Source organism: Peromyscus maniculatus, chromosome 5 (assembly GCF_049852395.1).
Source record: "Peromyscus maniculatus bairdii isolate BWxNUB_F1_BW_parent chromosome 5, HU_Pman_BW_mat_3.1, whole genome shotgun sequence".
In the NCBI taxonomy this organism is placed as follows: Eukaryota; Metazoa; Chordata; class Mammalia; order Rodentia; family Cricetidae; genus Peromyscus; species Peromyscus maniculatus.
In genome coordinates this window covers 7,527,131-7,543,458 of record NC_134856.1, presented here as the reverse complement: position 1 = coordinate 7,543,458, position 16,328 = coordinate 7,527,131, and positions in this window count along the sequence as shown.

Sequence of the window (16,328 nt, the reverse complement as noted above, 5' to 3'; positions counted from 1 at the left end):
ATGCCAGTACCAAGCTGTTTTTATTACTGTAGCTCTATAGTAGAGCTTGAGGTCAGGGATTGTGATGCCTCCAGAGATTGTTTTATTGTACAGGATTCTTTTGGCTATCCTGGGCTTTTTGTTTTTCCATATGAAGTTGAGTATTATTATTTCCATGTCTGTGAAGAATTGTGTTGGTATTTTGATGGGGATTATATCAGCATTGTTTGTAATAGCCAGAACCTGGAAACAACCTAGATGCCCTTCAATTGAAGAATGGATAAATAAAATGTGCTACATATACACAATGGAATACTACTCAGCAGAGAAAAGCAATGACATCATGAGATTTGCAGGCAAATGGATGGATCTAGAAAAATCATCCTGAGTGAGGTAACCCAGACTCAGAAAGACAAACATGGTATGTACTCACATATAGGAGGATACTAGATGTAAAACAAAGATGACTAGACTGCTATTCACAACTCCAGGGAGGCTACCTAGAAAACAGGACCCCAAGAAAGACACAGGGATCACCCAGTGACAGAGAAATGGATGAGGTCTACATGAACAACATGGACATGAATGGGGGTAATGAAGGGTGAGTGTCGAGGGAAGGAGAGCTTAGGGGAGCAGGAGATCCCAGCTGGATCGAGAACAGAGAGGGAGATCAAGGAATAAAAGACCATGATAAATGAAGACCACATGAGAATAGGAAGAAGCAAAGTGCTAGAGAGGTCCACAGAAATCCAAAAAGATACCCCCACAATAGACTACTGGCAATGGTCGAGAGAAAGCCCGAACTGACCTACTCTGGTGATAGGATGGCCAAACACCCTAATTGTCATGGTAGAAACCCCATCCAATGACTGAGGGAACCGGAAGCAGAGATCCATGGCCAGGCTCCAGGTGGAGCTCCAGGTGGAGCTCCAGTCCAATTGGCAAGAAAGAGGAAGGTTTGTATGAGCAAGAAAATTGTTGAGACCAAGGTTGGAAAGAAACACAGGGACAAATAGCCAAACAAATGGAAACACATGAACTATGAACCAAAGGCTGAGGAGCCCCCAACTGGATCAGGCCCTCTGGATAAGTGAGACAGTTGATTAGCTTGATCTGTTATGGAGGCATCCATGCAGGGGGACCAGGTCCTATCCACAGTGCATGAGCTGGCTGTTTGGAACCTGGGGCTTATGCAGGGACACTTGGCTCAGCCTGGGAGGAGGGGACTGGACCTGCCTGGACTGAACCTACCAGGTTGAACTCAATCCTCAAGGTAGTCTTTGGCCTGGAGGAGATGGGAATGGGGGGTGGGCTGGGGGAAAGGCAGGGGGGGGAGGTGAGAGAGCAAGGGAATTCGTGGCTGATATGTAAAATTAAATTAAATTATGAAATAAAAAAAGAACTAAAAAAGAAAACCACAAAAAAATGCCACAAAAATTCTTTCCATGTAATTGGCAGTGTGGCTCAGTGAGTAAAGGTGCTTAACTGTAGGACCCTGGAGACCAGAATTCGATCACTGGAACCCATATAACAGTGGCAGGAATGAAGTAACTCCACAAAATTATTCTCTGACCTCCACATATGCACCATGGCACTTGCATCCATATCCCCAAACCCCACACTAATAGTGAATAAAAATTTGAATAGAAAATCATTATATTGAATCAGTGCCTATTGACTGCTTATAGTATATTATAGAAAGTAACCTGGTATTTTCATTATTGGAACCTGAAGTGTCTTAGTGCACTTAATGCTCAGCATGCTAACCTAGTAATTATTAGTGGCAATTCTTGCATTGGGTATTTAATATTACAGAAGCAAATACAAAGGCAAGCAGGAGTTTGTCCTTAAGGTCCTTACTAAATTGTTACATATTCAGTATTCATCTTCCTTATTTAGTTATGGAAAGTATTCTTGTTCTTAAAAAGCTCATTGATATATGGGCCCCAGCTATAAAGTTGCAATGCTATATGGATCATTCAAAAAATGTTTTTAATTTTACTCTGTGCCAGATAGTAAATAGTCAGAGTTACCGTTATTTGCAAAATGTCCCCCAACTTACGGTCAAGTGAGGATTATTAAATTCATAAATAATGTTACTTCTTTATAGAAAGTACAGAGAAACCTCTGGGAAGTCATATATTAGATGTTATATCAGTACACATGACTAAAGTATGTAATCCCAAAGAGGAAGCATGTCAATACAAGCAGAGATGAATTAACCAGACAAAGAGTGGAACAAATGGGAAGAAGGAAGAGGTGTAGGGAATGATATCTTTCAAGGTAATATAATTATACAATACAGTATCATATCAGAGTGTGAGAAGTATAACAGGAATGAGGGTATCAGTTTTTGCTAGAACCTGTTCATAAAAGTGTTTGGATATGATTATAAAAGTATTTGAACATGATTAGAGAAATGCTGTGAAATGTCATTCTGTGTGCTATGAAAGTATGTTGCTCTGATTGGATGATAAATACAATGGTGATTGGCCAGTAGCCAGGCAGGAAGCATAGGCAGGATAAGCAGATACGGAGAATTATGGGAAGAGGAAGGTTGAGTCAGAAGTTGCTAGCCAGACACAGAGGAAGCAAGATAACAAGGCAGAACTGAGAAAAGGTACCAAGCCATTTGGCTAAACATAGATAAGAATTATGGGTTAATTTATGTATAAGAGCTAGTCAGTAATAAGCCTAAGCTAATGGCCAATCAGTTAAAATTAATATAAGCCGCTGTTTGTTTATTTGGTCCTGAGCAGCTGCAGACCAGGTGGGACACAGGAAAACTTTCAACTACAATTGTAGTTGGGTGTCAATTGTAGATGAATTTTTAAATGGACTTATTAAATAAAAATCATGGAGCCAAATATAGGGATGAAACCCTTAGAGAGATCAGAGAAATAGGGAAAGCCACCAGGCAACCTTACATCACCAACGCTGCAGTTTCCAAATGCCATGATTTCCTGTTTACCCACACCTATATGCCTTACTGTTCTGCCATCTAATTTGCTCTCTCCATTCAGCTACATCACTTCCTCTTCCTACTCAGATCTGTCACTTCCTGGCTGTCTGTACAGACCTTCAGAACTCAATGACTAACCAGTTTTGGAATTTAGGGCATGTGCCACTATACTTGGCTCTGTTTCTAGTGTGGCCTTGAAGACACAGAGATCTTGCCCGCCAAGTGATAGGATTACGGGTGTGTGCTACCATTGCCCGACTTCTTTGTTTACTTAAAAGGGCTTGCTGTTTCCTCTGATATTCAGGCAAGCTTTATTTATTAAAATAAAATAAAGCACAAATAAAATATCACCACACAGAAAGAATACTAAAGTTTTCTTTTAATTCTTTTATTTTTTTGTGATTATAATATAGTTATACCATTTCTCCCTTTTCTTTCCTCTCTCTGAAACTTCCTTGGTCTCTTTCAAATTCATGAACTCTTTTTCATTAATTGTGTTACATGAGTAAATGTATATTGACCAGACACTACACCCATCAAATCTTACCCACATAACTGTCTCAAGATGCTGAACAAGTACATCAACAAGAGATGAACTGAAGGATTTTAATCCAAGTAGCTTGATCACATCTTTACCTCAAAATGATGCTTTTGGATGGCATATAGGAAAAGGGCTGACATAATAATTGTCCCTTTGAGGCTGTCAATGAGAAGAGATGGAGATATGCTTTAGAACTATGATCAGAGCGGGGTTTTCAGAAGTGATTTTAATGAATATGAACACTAAGTCAAAATCCTACAATATTAATTAAGATAGCATCCTGAAGGTGCTTTCTGAGGACAGAAAATATGGCCTCACAAAGCAGAATAAATAAAAGTTCTTTCCACATTGCTAAACATGAAAAATATCTGTTTAACATTAGCGATTTCTTAAATGAAGAAACAAGATGACAAGCTAGTTAAGGCAATAAATCAAATATCAGCAATTATTTTTGGATACCAGAAAACATACACTCAATGCTATATAACATTATTCTTCTGAGACAGAGTCCCCATGGATAGGTAAGGATGTCCTAGATCTTGAGTTCCTCCTGCTTCAGCCTCCTGAGAGTTGGAATTAAAAGAGTAAGCAATCTTCCTGCCTCTCCATGCTATACTATATTTAATTGAAGTTACTGGGGGCCTATGGAGATGGTTTATTTAATCTTCTCAAGAATCTGAAGCTAGACAGTTTTCAAAATATGTTTTCTGAGGAAGCTTAAATCCAGAAAGATATTTGATTCATTGTAGCTAGTAGAGTAGAAAGGTTAAGATTTCAAATTAGGTTGAGTGATTGTTTTAATTGTAGTTTGTTTTTTTAGGAATTAGCTTCAGATAGAAATTTCTGGGCAATTTGAATGTCTTCACAATCTCTGTGAAGAGCTGGTAGATATATTTCTTTGTCCCTTTGGAGTTTAGGTTCTTGCAGTAGCATTGCTTTCTCAGACCCACAGTCAGGCCAAGGACACCTGAGCCTGATACCAGTCTTTATTCATATCCCAGTGAGAGACACAGCAGTTTTCTGTATGCCATGTACCTAGACAACATTGTGTTATCTAGAGTTCAGATGGATCAGAAAGAATAATCCAGAACCTTGGGAGAAATTGGTTTCCTTCAGCCAAACCCAAAACAAGTTCTGCTAAGGAACATGGATTATATCAAACTAAGAAAGTGAGTTCTGACCTCCAAATCGAGTGTTTTACCACAAAGCTGCTGAGAATAAAATTTGCTCAGAAGTCATCAACAAAAGTTTCTACCTAAGCAGGAAACACCTGACCTATCATGCTGGTTGGGCAAGTTTTATAACCAACTAATAAGCCTGATGTATGTCACTGTTTAAGGAACTCAGAGACAAGGTACAGGAAATAAACTTAAACCTTAAAGCAAAACAAAACAATAACAACAAAAAACCAGCAAAGATGCTTGCTTTTGTGGAAATTAGAAGAAATGGACATGGTATGTCAGTCTTAGTTCTCAGTGTTTCTCCCCAGCAGCATTCCATGCTTAGCTTCAATAGGAGAACCTATTTATCAGCTTTTTCTACCTCTACAAGGATTGCAGAGGAGGGGAAATTATTAATAGAATGCTGTAGCAAGGAAGGCAACCCCTCCACAGTCTTGACTACAGCACAGTGTGGGGGTGAGATGAGCAAAGCATATGGGGAGTGTGTCATTTTTCCACATTACTCCACCATCATCATCCACCTATGCAGCTTTTGCGTTGCCTGGCAAATATGACCTTTTATCTAGCATTCAAAATATCATATTCAAAACCTTCATTAAGGGAAATTACTTATTAATAATATTATTAAAGCTTTCTGTTGATCTTATCAACAAAATTAAAGTTAAACCTCCGACTTTTGGTATGTCTTTGCCTAAGGGAAGGCAATTTGACTTTCTTGATGTTGCCTTCCCTTTCTCTCCTTTCAAAGCTATGATTAAGAACTAATTTATTTAGATCTGCCTGTGATTAGTTGAATGATTCTGCTTCTTGTTGTAATTAATTTTCAGACACTTTAATTGATAGTACCTGTACTATATTTAATGCATTTTCTGGTGCTAGAGTCAAGTTGGTTCCTGTTGAGGCAGTCAAATATTCACCAAGAAAATAGAACACCAACTGTGTCCAGAACAAATTTTGATACATGTTTTTCCAATGACGATTTTGAAGGGGGCAAATGTAAAGTCAGGAATCTTGAGTATTCTAATATATATGAGGAAATGAAGATTCCAATTATTTCTCAAATTAATATAGTAATCATTGATTCAAAGATCAGAGATCCAGGAGTAGCTGTTTAAAGGATTGAATCTAGAAGGAGGGAGGGAGGAAGAGAGGGAGAGAAAGAGAAGGGGGAGAGATATATGTGCAAATAAAATTTGTTATATAAATGATGAACTTCAGACAGATTCACCATTGCTGGTAGGAAAGTGAGTTAGTCCAGTAAGTATGGATATTCCTCAGAAAACCAAGCACAGGACTACCCATAGGACCCAGCTCTATGAGTTCTGGATCTAACACAAATGGCTTTAACTCACCATAGCACTGAGATACTTGCATACTGATGTCTACTGCAGCACTATTCACCATAGCCAAGCTTACAATCATTCAACTGATGTGTGGATAAAGGATATATATATATATAAAATGGAATTTTATTCAGTCAAAAGAAGAATGAAGTTATATCATCAGCAGGAAAAGAGATGCAACTAGGGATAATTAAGAAATATTAAGTCTTTAAGACAAATACCAAACAGTCATCTCTGTTTTAATCTTTACAAAGCCTATCTATGGGTCCCTGGCCCTTAAGTCAGTGATAACATTTTTGTGTATATGAAATAATTTATCTCATCTTTCACTCTCATAAATCTTAGATATTCTGTAGATAAGAGCTCTCTCTCTCTTTGTCTCACTCTCTGTCTCTCTGTCTCTCTCTTTGTCTCTCTCTCTGTCTCTCTGTCTCTGTCTCTGTCTCTGTATCTCTCTCTCTCTCTCTCTCTCTCTCTCTCACACACACACACACACACACACACACACACACCACATAGAAATAAAAACGAGATTTGATGGGGAAAGCGTGGAAGCAGGAGGAATAGGGGTAGAAAGGATGACGCAAGTTGAATAAGGTAAATATTTTGAGTATAAAATATATTTTATAAAACTGCCTATATGACATCTATCACTGTGTATAATGAATATTTGATAATAAAATTTCAGGAGCAAACCTTTTTTAAAACTTTCCATATATACTTAACTTTCCATAAACCTTGTAAAATATAAAACCAAATGTCTTAGGGTTTTATCACTGTGAAGAGACACCATGGTCACAGCAATTCTCTTAAAGGAAAACACTTAATTGGGGCTGGGTTTCAGTTCAGAGGTCGAGTTCATTATTATCATGGTGTGACATGGCAGCATTCAGGTAGACATGGTGCTGGAGAGGGAGCTGAGAGTTTTACATCTTGCACACGCAACAGGAAATGAACAGAGACATTGGGCGTAGCTTGAGCATATATAAAACCTCAAAGCTTGTCCCCACAGTGACTCACTTTCTCCATCAAGGTCACACCTACTTTAACAAGGCCACACTTCCTAATAGTACCACACTTTATGAGCTTATGGGGGCCAATTACATTCAAATTACTACACCAAATAACCAAATTTTAAGTCAGAATTTTTTAGGTCTCTGTTTTGGGGCTTATCCAACATACTCATTAAAGTATATATTGGCATATACCTTATAACAAGGATTGGGCTAGACACATTAAAAAGTTATATATTTTAATTGTTATAAAATCATTTTGTGAATCTAGAAAGGTAAATTAAAATATGTTTGCTATTGATTAAGGTTTTAGTCATGATAAAGTTTTAGACATTTCAAAGCTGATATATATTTAAAAATGTAAGGGAAATGTTTTTCCACTTGATACATTTGATTTTGCTAGATTTCTTTCTAGTTAATGTCTTTTTGGAGTATGATTTATATACTTTTGTTGAGAACTTTGTGATACAGGTGAAAACTTATGCATACTTTCAAATGTGTTTCTGAATGCACTATCAATGTACAAGGTGAGTCTCTGCACCTTCTGATTCCTCATTCCCTTCTCCCGGGTGAAGAGAATGCTGCATCTGCAGAGTCACAGAATTGTGTTAAATACTACACTGTGTACTTCTGGCATTCACCATAATAATCACACACCCTCATGCACTTAACATTTCACATAGGATGTTCCATATCTGATACAATATTGAAGACTATGTATTTAAAATACTGTTCAATTATTTTCTCTTTTTTTGACTGAACCTATTGCAACTGAAACACATCAGGAAAAAGCTGTGAAATTTAAATGTCATACTCACGCAGTTTGTAATAGGTGCCACATCTAGGCGGCTGCCATCTCAGTGAGATTTCTGTGTCAGATCTGAGCTCTCAATCAGTTCACAGCATAACAGTATGGGAGACTTTCTTGGACATGGAAAACCATCCCCTTAGAAATTCTGGCAATGGAATAAAATTTCCGGTGTAGATGAAGTAGACAGTCTACTGGCCTCACTGAGGCACTGTTGGCAGAAAATAGTTGTTGAGGAAGAGAGATTATTCTTTGTTGAGAATGTGGTGCTGGTAGCTTTCCCTTACTTCAGTTCGTGGCTCACATCCAGGCATACACGGGCAGCACTAATTAAAATTAGTGGGTTATAAGAAAACAGACACAACATTAGGATAGAGACATGCTGAGAAGGACATACTGGGAGATGAAGGGAAGAATTGCGGCTTGGGAAGTAGATACGGTATTTTATACACGTATGATTTTTTTTGAGAATAAATAAAAATTTCAAAATTCAGCACTGATAAGTACCCTAATTATGGGTGGTAGTAATGATGATCATAGTGGTAGTTCATGAATCAGAGGACAACTTCTTATGAGTTTTATGTTTTTGTTTCAGCACTTGCTGTATACATGAGTGAGCAAATGGGAGCTTCTGTAGGCTAGAAGTTCCAGGTTATCTTTCTCTCAGATAAATGACAGAGATGAGTGAAATTCTAGCCCACAAGTGCTTGGGCAATGTCTAGCTTCTTGTTCCTTCTAAGACAGGAAAATGTGTTATTATGGCTGCTGTTGGGCACCACCATTTTAGTTATTTTCACAGACATGTGACTTTTATGATGTGTGTAAATGTTTGGTGGAAGCATCTGATCCCGCATGCTTGCTGCCGTCCCAAGCATCTGATCCCGCATGCTTGCTGCCGTCCCTTCTCCTTTCAATATACTTGAAACAGGTGTTGCTTTCTTTATCTTAATCAATTAAGATTTATGTATAATACTTGTCCATATTTAGGGAGTACAGTATGATTATTTCGTGCATCTGTACAAAATGTAGGGCTCGAGCCAGAGGAATCAGCATTTTCATGTCTTCAAACATTAAACATTTTATTTTAAAGTTAGACTTATCATTGGTGTGTATTAATCATAAAAATAATGGGCTAAGTTGTGATGTGTTCTTATATACATACAATATATTTAGGACTGCGGTGTATGTGTTGAGAAACCATAGGGTCTCCTTTTTTCTTTTGAAGTTCATCATTAACTGCTGCCTGCACATGCCCCACTGTGTAAGAGAGTACCAGCACACTGTTCCTGATACAATGATTTGTTGTTAGATTGAGAGTAGGGGTTTAAAAGTGTTCTGAATTTTAACGTAAAATCTCTCTTTTTAGAGATTACAAATTAATACATAAACAGCTTTCCTCTTTTCTCTACAGTCTGTTTTCAACATTTCATCTACAGCTTTTCCAACACTGTGTTACTGCTTCCTACTGAGTGTTAATGCTCTAGAATCTGCCTAAGGGCAGCATATATATTGACTATGACACACCAAAAATACCTTATCAAAGTTTAAAATGAGAAAACATTGGGGCAACTCACATTCCCTTCTACCCAAGAGGCAATGTCAAGGTTGTTTCACAGAAATCACTTATGAAAACTTTGAATATATATACATCTGGTTCTAAATTTGCATTCTTTTTAATAAAATCTAAACTTTGTTCTTAGTAACAAAACTTTTCTCCCAAAGTTGTCATGAGGATTAAATAGGAGGATATCATGTGCCAAGCAACCAATCTAGAGCCTACGATGAAGAAGTACTCAATAAATGTCAATTTATCTTCAGAAATACTCTAGGTGCCCCTTACATTTTAATCTTGTGTCCTTGCATATTAAAATTATCAAACAGCAATCATTATGGGTCCTTGGTGGTTAGTGGCCTTTCCACAATAGATCTTCATGCTCTTTCCAGACCTTTAAAATGAAATTGCAACTTAATCCTTTTTTTCCTCAGCTTACTAAAATCGGATCCTATCTATGGATCTGAGTTATGAAATAACAAAAATTTTCAGGGCACTTTATTTACATGGAATTGTCTTGTTTATAGTTAGAATGACTCTTCCGGGTCATTGTTTTGAAAAGCCTTGTAGTAACCTAGTCCTACAGTCCATTTTCATAATCCAAATTCACTCTAATTAACCTTTAGAAAAAGCATACACAATTATTTTATATATATATATATATATCAAATTTTATACATATGTACATATCATACTATATATACACAGTTCAAATTTTCCAACCAACTTAATCTAATTTGTACATACTTTCACATTAATTTGTATATATTTTTCAGTTGGTTTTATCTTTAGAATACGTATATCAATGTTTCTTAAATGTGGCAATTTACTTACTTTTATTCATGGCTAGACAAAGGTCAGTTTTATAATTTATATTACAGATTAGTTAAAGAAATAAGATTAAGTAAATGGGAATGGTAGCCTTATGGTCTACAAACAATTCAGGCAGAACAAATTTATTGTTCTTATGTTTATGATATCATCCAGATTTCTTCTCTTAAGCTAGTTGATGTAACTGAAGCATATGAGTACAGCTTTAAAATGGCACAGTTCCTTGTTTTCCTTTTCCAGCACTTACTAAATATCTATCACTGATTTTCCAGATTAGGAGATACATTTATACTAAGAATGTTGGAATTTGAAGTGTCTTTCAGAGTCATATTAGTAGATTCTTCCAGTTTATACAAGTGATCCTGAGCTTCAGAAAAAGATAACAAAATTAGGCCTGCTTACAGGTAAGACCAGTCTGTCCTTTGTCTAGTGGCAAGAGGGAGTTAGCAGAGATGGCTCAGTGGTTAAGAGTACTGACTGATCATCCAGAGAACTCAGGTTCAATACCTAACACCGACATGGCAGTTCCCAACTGTGTGTAACTCCAAGATCTGACACACTCACACAGACATACATGAAGGCAAAATGCCAATGCACATAAAATAAATAAAAAATTAAAAGAGGGAGTTAAGTCTTTACATGGGTATTAATTCATCTTTGTTTCTAAACATTCCGTATGCATTAGATGATAATAGAAAGTCGTCCTGTTCTATGGTTTCTAGCTCGTTGAAGAACCTTAACTATAGCTGCACCATGGTAATGTTGAATACATAAATGGGTAAATAAGCCTTCTGTATTCGTTACTTCTCTCATTATGGCGACCAAGCACCCAACCCAAACAACTTAAGGAAAGAAGGATATAGGGATATTTTGCTCACAGTTCGAAGGAAGGCACAGTCTATTACAGCAAGGACACCAGTGGTGTATTAGCAAGAGGCAGCATAAGCACTCATCACTTTCTCCTGCTTTTATAGAACTCAACTCAAGCCAGAGAATGGTGTTGCCCTCTTTTGGGGTGGGTCTTCCCATAGTCTGGATGCTGTCAAGTTGATCATCAACATTTAACGTTACAGCATCATACACATCACTACAAAGAAGCAAAGGAACAACAACAAAAAGAAAACACCTATTAATGTCTTGGAATACTAGGTTATAGAATATAAAAACAAACCACTTTAGGAGTACAAACTTTGATGCTATATTACCGGGTGTTGAATTCCAGCTTCTAGGGTTACCAGATGTTACCAGGTATCTTTGAACATGTTACTCATTGTCTATGCTAAGGAGTTTTCACCTATAAGATACAACGATGAAATAGGATGGTCATTCCTCAGCATTCATAAATTGCTGACACATGAAGATGATGTACACACTGAGCAGTAGGAGAAGAGCCAGGCTTCCAGGGATGTTGCGTGAATAAATGAATGAAAATTATAGCCCACATACTTAATGTGGTGGTGCTGCTAGATACCTCAGGCCATGGCAAGTCCCACATTACTGTGTCTGAGAGAATCATAAGGCAATGGCTTTGCATTTAGTTAATGGTGTGAGGCTAGTTCATCCATCCTGAAGCACTGACTTTACTGTGAGATGGTAGCAGCTCCTACCTTAGATTTATTTTATTTATTTATTTTTTGTCCATGACTCATGTCCTTGATGTTGGATACCAGTGAGTTCCTGCTGACAGCCTCTGTCCATCACAGATTTTGGTACCCAGGCATCTTTTAAAAAAAATGATATCTAGAGAACTTTTGGCTCCAGCATTCCAAACACAGCAGGGCAGTCTCCATGACCACACACAAAAAAAAAATTTCAGGTGGGAAAGATTCCCTTTTCTGTCCTTCCTCTAGCATTAAGTCACAACTTCTCTCCTTCAATTCCTAAACAATTTGAAGGCAGTTTAAAAATCAACTCCAGATTTAACTAATTGCAGTTCTATGCAGTTAATCTTAGATAGCAATTTATCACTGTGCAGAAATCCATTCAATTATGTCAGTCTAATATTATGTTTTGACAATCCTTTTGTTTGACTATTAACATTGCTGGCAAATTCCTTAATAATTAGGCACAGAATTGATTAATAAGACTTAAGTCTTAACAATTGGATCTTTACATTATTAAAGTTTTGTCTTTTCTTGGCTGGTAATTTTAATGGTACATGCTAATTGATTTGCATATATCATCTCCTTTTGATTCACTCATATGGACTGTATTTGTATACATTGTGTAGTCTATGCTATATATTCAAGGGGAATCCAATCTGTCCCCAAATCTTTGCTTTATTGCTACAGATTATTAAGCAGTTCCACTTTATAGACACAGAAAATGACTTGGGATTCAAATTAAAACAAGTTTAAATAGGCTGCAAAGCTTTTCTCAGCATGCTGGCTTCTACATTAAATACATGAATTAATGCACATTGTCATTCAGGCACACAAGTCTTCATTTTCTAGGTTCTAACTACAGTGCCTACTTAAAAACGTAATTAAATTTAAGTAACATATTAAGTAAATTGCATAATTGTATGACTGCACATCATATCTGTTTACTATGTGAAAACAAAAAGTTCTATATCCTGCTTATCTTTTAGCTATGACTAATATCCATTAGAAAATAAGTTGTGCTCAAAGGACAAAATGAATATACTTGAACTTTAAATTATACAACCACTTATCTCTTCACTCACTTATTTGGTTAATTGATGGATTCTGCTAGTCCTTGGATGACTTTACATTTTTTATTGAATTCACTTACTTATTTTCTTATGTATGTGTGCACATGTGATATGGCATTCATATGAAAATCAGAGGAAGACTTGTGGGAGTTTAATTTCTCCTTCTGCCATGTGGAACTTAGGGACCAAATTCAGGTTGCCAAGCTTGGTAGGAAGCTGGTTTAGACACTGAGCCATCTTGCCACCCCCCTCTTTGCCAATTATTATTATTATTATTATTATTATTATTATTATTATTATTATTATCATTATTCTGTTGTACAACCATCCTCCATTTCTCCCTTGCTAGCAATACTTTGTATTTCTCTTCCCCCTTTTTATGAAAAATAAATTAGTTTCTTATACAATATATACAATTTCTTCTCCATTTACTCTTTCCAATTATTCTTCACTGTTACTCTCATCTGGATCCACTCACTGTCTGTCTCATTAGAAAAGAACAGGGTTTTAAGAGATAATAACAAAACATAAAAAAATAAAATATAATATGATATAACAGAAACCATCATATTGAAGTTAGACAAAGCAGTCCAACAGAAGGAAAAGAGCCCAAGATAAGGCACTAGAATGAGAGACCCATTAATTTGAACATTCAAGAGTCTCATAAAAATGCTAAACTGAAAACTATAATGTATGTGTAGAGTACATGATGAAGACCCATGTCAGCCCAATGCTTGCTGCTTCAGTCTCTATGAATTCATGAGTGTCGCTCAGTTGATTCAGAGGACCTTGTTCTCCTGGTGTCCTCCATCCACTTCTGGCTCTTAAACTCTTTCCATATCCTCTTCCTTGAGGATCCCTAAGATCTAAGGGGAAAGGTTTAATGGAGACATCCCATTTAGATCTCTGTGCTCCAAGGGCTCTCACTCTCTGAAATGTTGGGCTGTGAATCTCTGTATTTGTTCCCATCAGCTGCAGAAGAAAGCTTCTCTGATTGGCTGAATAAGGCACTAACCTATTAATGTAGCAGAATACCATTAGGAGTCATTTTATTGTTTTACACACACACACACACACACACACACACACACACACACACACACACACACACCAGTAGTATTTGGTTTTACCCTAGGTCTCAGAGCTATTTATTCTCTGGTTCTTGGTATCCCAAGCAATATCAATCAGAGATGGTGTCTTAGTTTGGTTTCGATTACTGTGAAGAGACACTATGACCACAGCAACTCATATAAAGAAAAAAATTAATTGGGGTGGCTCCCTTACAGTTTTTTTTAGAGGTTCAGTCTATTGTCATCATGACAGGGAGCATGGTGGCATGCAGGCAGACATGGTACTGGAGCTGAGAGTGCTACATCTTGTACGTAACAGGAAATTGACTGACACACCAGGCAGTATTCTGAGCATAGGAAACGTAAAAGCCCATCCTCACAGTGACACATTTCCACCAACAAGGCCATACCTACTCCAGCAAAGCCACACTTCCTAAAATTGCAACTCTCTATGAGACTATGAGGCCAATTAAATTCAAACTACCACATATGGGTTCCATCTGACTGGGCTTTAAATCAAATCAGATATTGGTTGGTTATTCTCACCAGCTTTGTACACAGTTTATCAATCAAAGAGTTTTGCAAATTTTCACTTCTCAGTGTGGATCCTGGTTAACATAAGCTCATCAAATGGCAGACAACCTGCTCACAGTGATAGGCTTAGTATGAACTTGCAACTGCTGTCCACAATAATGATGTAAGAGCTATGCTCAACACTATGACAAACCCTACCACATGTTGTGGCGGTAATCTAATTGTACTGAAATGTGATTTTGATTGTATGTTAATAAATAAAGTTGCCCGGGGGTCAGAGCTATTAGAGCCATAGCAAGAGTGTGGCGGTGGTGGCACACGCCTTTAATCCCAGAAAGCCAGCCTTTAATCCCAGGGAGTGGTGGTAGAAAGCAAAAAGATATATAAGGCGTGAGGACCAGAAACTAGAAGCATTTGGCTGGTTAAGCTTTCAGGCTTTGGAGCAACACAGTTCAGCTGAGAGCTATTGGGATGAGGACACAGAAGCTTCCAGTCTGAGGAAACAGGACCAGCTCAGGAACTGGTGAGGTGAGATAGCTGTGGCTTGCTCTGTCTCTTTAAATAGACTAACAGGAAATAGAGCCCTGATTCGGGAAGCTGGGACACCGCAGGTGGAAGGGTGAGATTTCAGCTCTGAGCTCTGACCTCTCGGCTTTCTCTTTTGCATTGTTTCTGTGTTTCTTATTTAATAAGACGGTTGGTTACATCTATAACATGTAGAGTCACAAAGCAGAACTCCTTCAGGTGAACAGTGTAGATGTAACTGTCTTGCTAAATAAGAAACACAGAGCCAAATACAGAGTTAAAAGTCAAGAGCAATAGCTAAGTGCTGAGATTAAAAACCTTACCCTTCACTGCCGCTGCTGTCCTACCTCTCCTCAAGAGACCTACTTCCTGTGATTTTGTCCTTTTTATTGACTTTCTATTCTGCCTTCTCATTGGTTGTAAACCCAACCATATGACCTCCTCTTCACTGCCCATCTATACAGACCTCCAGGTCTTCTATGGTTGTTGGTATTGAGATTAAAGGCGTATGTCTCCATGCTGGTGGTATCCTTGAACACACAGAGATCTGCCTGTCATGTGATCAGGATTAAGGTTGTGTGCTACCACTGCCAGACTTCTGCTATGGCTTGCTATTAGCTCTGACCTCCAGGCAACTTTATTTATTAACATACAAATAAAATCACATTTCAGTACAAATAAAATATCACCATAGAACAGGGAGAGAAGTCAAGCAAATGATGACAACTCCTATGTTGACAGCTGCTGTTGACAGATGTTAGACTTTAACATTTATATTATATCCTAAGTACTGACACAGTAATGTATGAGCAACTATCATAAACCTCTTCAGGACAGCAAACATCATTATTTAGGCATCAGTTGCTCATTGAGGTAGACAGTATTTCTAAATACTGACTTTCTCAGTATTTAGATTTAGTTGTGTATTATTTAGGAGGCCCTTGATTATAATGATTGGAGTGAATCCCTCTGGCCTCCTCTCTTTCCTATTCATCCTGCAACCAGCGGTATGTCTTACAGTTTCATTTAAATGATGATACAGAAAGAATGAACAAGACCAATGCTCTTTTTAACATTCCTTTTGTGTGGTGCTTGCTAAGATTCACTTGCTCCAAAGCAAACAGCAAGATCAAAGGAAGAGACCAAAGCAAACAGTAAGAGTCACAAAGAGAAAGACCCAAAAGGTAGATGTTAAAGGTGATAAGATAAGAAATCATTGAGTAAATGGCACCATTGTCAGGCACAATATATAATGTACTCCAGTTTTACAAAGACCACATTAGAAAGACAAACAAAAATTCTATACCTAAAATGA